The 3160-nt window shown below is 41.1% G+C and overlaps 1 non-coding gene across 1 annotated transcript; it reads left to right on the forward strand.

The window, feature by feature from the left end:
* The first annotated feature begins 559 nt into the window (after nucleotides 1-559).
* Nucleotides 560-631, forward strand: TRNAY-AUA (transfer RNA tyrosine (anticodon AUA)). Its single transcript has one exon. It is a non-coding gene; the product is annotated as a tRNA-Tyr (tRNA).
* Nucleotides 632-3160: the final 2529 nt, after the last annotated feature.

A 3160-nucleotide genomic window follows, 5' to 3' on the forward strand; every position in this document is an offset into this window, starting at 1 on the left:
AGGATATAGGAGATATGTCATCAATAATTTTGGAGTTTGCTGGAGCATGCTTTACTTGATTTTTATGTATACAATGGGGATGGATTGGTGTCAGGAACAATGAAGAAATGTTTGTTTAGTGAACTAATTGTGATGCAATAATGTAATCATGACAGTAGTGATATTATGTGATATAATAAACTGATGTGATTTTTATTTATTTTTTATTTTTAATTGGAGCACAATTGCTTTACAATATTGTGTTGGTTTCTGCTGTATAATAACTTGAATCGGCTGTAAATATACATATATCCCCTCTCTCTTGAGCCTCTCTCCTACCCCTCCCCCTTCCTTTTCTTGTGTGCATATATTTAATCTTGTGACATTTTCCCATCCATGCTCAGAAAATAAGAAGTAAATATTGCTGCATAAGTGGGCTGTCACTGGAAAAAACAATAATGATAATAATAAAATTATTATTTTTATTAAAAAAAAAAACCAGCTTAGGTGTAACAGAGAGAAGTTTGGGAGAAGATGAGGCCAGGAAGAATTCACCCCAACCCTCCTACCATAAAAGACTTCCCTGGTGGCTCAGATGGTAAAGCGTCTGCCTATAATGCAGGAGACCCGGGTTCGATCCCTGGGTCGGGAAGATTCCCTGGAGAAGGAAATGACAACCCACTCCGGTATTTTTGCCTGGAAAATCCCATGGACACAGTCCACAGGGTGGCAAAGAGTCGGACACGACTGAGAGACTTCACTTCGCTTTGCTTTTTCTCCTACCATATCCTGTGCTTCTTAAGTTGCTTCAGTCATATCTGATTCTTTGTGACTTTATGGACTGTAGCCAACCAGCCTCCATGGTCTGTCCAGACTTCCCTGATGGCTTAGATGGTAAAGAATCTGCCTGCAATGTGGGAGACCAAGGTTCAATACCTGGGTCAGGAAGATCCCCTGGAGAAGGGAATGGCAACCCACTCCAGTATTCTTGCCTGGGAAACCTCATGAACAGAGGAATCTGGTGGGCTGCAGTCCATGGGGCTGCAAAGAATCAGACACCACTGAGCGAGTAACACTTACTTACTTACTTACTCCTCTGTCCAAGGGATTCTCCAGGCAAGGATACTGGAGTGGGTTGCCCTGTCCTCCTCCAAGGGATATTCCTGACCCAGGGATTCAGCCAGAATCTCTTACATCTCCTGCATTGGCAAGGCATGTTCTTTACCTTTAGTGCACCTGGGAAGCATCATATCCTAGACCCCAGGAAACAAATCCACCAGACAATTCTCCAACTATGAAGAGAAAGCAGTTGAAGGGTGTAGAATACAAAAGTTAGTCACCAGAAGGCTCCCTGCTCTCCTCAAGCTATGATTAGGAACAGAAACCCTAGAATTCTCAGGCAAACATAGACATCTAAAAGTGGAAGATGCCCATGCTCACCTCCTGCCCGTAATTCTGAAAGGAGATTCACAAATGGCCCCTCAGATCTAAATCATAGGAACCCTATGGTATAGAATTATGCCAAGTTTGGTGCTAGATTATCTAAATATTTTCTAAAAACAATGTTGTATTAGAATTTATTAAAGAGAAAAAAATGACATTTAAATAATACCTTCAAGATGGAACAGCAAGTACTTGTGAGAAGTGGCAAACAAATTCAGCCAAGTAGCAAATAGAGAAAATGGTGTTTGGCAAATGCCTTATATGAATATGGATAAAATATTCAATCTTTCTTCATCAAGAGAAGTAAGGACATTTACTTTTGCTATTTCATAGGGTCCTGGAGAGGGCCAGCAAAATGGGGTATTTAGGTTTCATGTTGCATGGGGTGCTCCGAGATTCTTGGATCTGTGGTTTGATGTAAATTTTTTTCTGTGAAATTTTTGGCCTTTATTTTTTCAAATATTCTTTCTGCATCATTGTCTCTTTCTTTTCATTCTGAGACTCCAGTTACACATATGCTGGACTGTTTGATATTGTCACAGTTTTTGAATGCTCTGTTCTGTTTTTCTGCTTGTTTGTGTGCATTTTATTTGCTGGGTTTTCACTTTTTTCTCTTTGTGTCTTAATTTGAGTAATTTCTAATTCAAATTCATGGATTCTTTCCTTGGCTGTGTCAAATTTGGTGATGAGTCTGACAAGGGAACTCTTCATCTCCAGTGCAATCCTTTTTATTTCTTCTATTGCCATTTGACTCAGGATTTCCATCTGTTTGCTGAAATTTCCTGCTAATGTTCATATTTTTCACTGAATTCTTTATGTATTAACCATAGTTAAAATCCAACACTTTAGTCCTTTCTGATTTTGATACTGTGAAATGTTTCTTTTTCTCTTGACAACGTGTTGTTTTCTCTGTGTGTTTATAATTTTTTATTGAATACCAGTCATCTCATGCAGAGTAAGAGAAACTTGAGTAAATGTTTACTTACTCAAAAAAATGGGCACACATCTTGTTAGGACAATAATTTTGGGGTTGAAAAAATCTAGTTAGTTGTTAAGTGGGGCTTGGGTTTTGTTGTGCTATCATTGCCCTTAAGCTATCATTGGAGAAGGCAATGGCACCCCACTCCAGTACTTTTGCCTAGAAAATCCCATGGATGGAGGAACCTGGTAGGCTGCAGTCCATGGGGTCGCTAGAGTCGGACACGACTGAGTGACTTCACTTTCACTTTTTACTTTCATGCGTTGGAGAAGGAAATGGCAACCCGCTCCAGTGTTCTTGCCTGGAGAATCCCAGGGACGGGGAAGTCTGGTGGCCTGCCGTCTATGGGGTCGCACAGAGTCAGACACGACTAAAGCGACACAGCAGCAGCAGCGAGCTATCATAAGCTTTCCTTTAAAAATGCCTCATGCTTAGGGTGGGAATTGTGGTGCTCGAGGGTTTTTCTCAATGTACATACTTGATCCTTATTGCTCATTTTCCTTCTGACACATGCTACATAGTGGGGATCTTTATTCATGCCCTTTCACCTTCCCCAGTGGTATACATTCGTTGCTTGCTATCTGGTGTGTGTAAAGCTGGTGGAGAAAGGGCAAAGGGGTTTCTGGTGTAGCCCGTAGATGCTTTGTGCCTGGGCCTCCCTTTCCTTTCTGCATGTGCCAGAAAGGGACTGCTCCTCAGTCTAGGTACTAGCATAAACCACATAAAGTGGATCAGAGCCAGGGTTGGCCCATGATGAAC

Source organism: Bos mutus, chromosome 3 (assembly GCF_027580195.1).
Source record: "Bos mutus isolate GX-2022 chromosome 3, NWIPB_WYAK_1.1, whole genome shotgun sequence".
NCBI lineage: Eukaryota > Metazoa > Chordata > Mammalia > Artiodactyla > Bovidae > Bos > Bos mutus.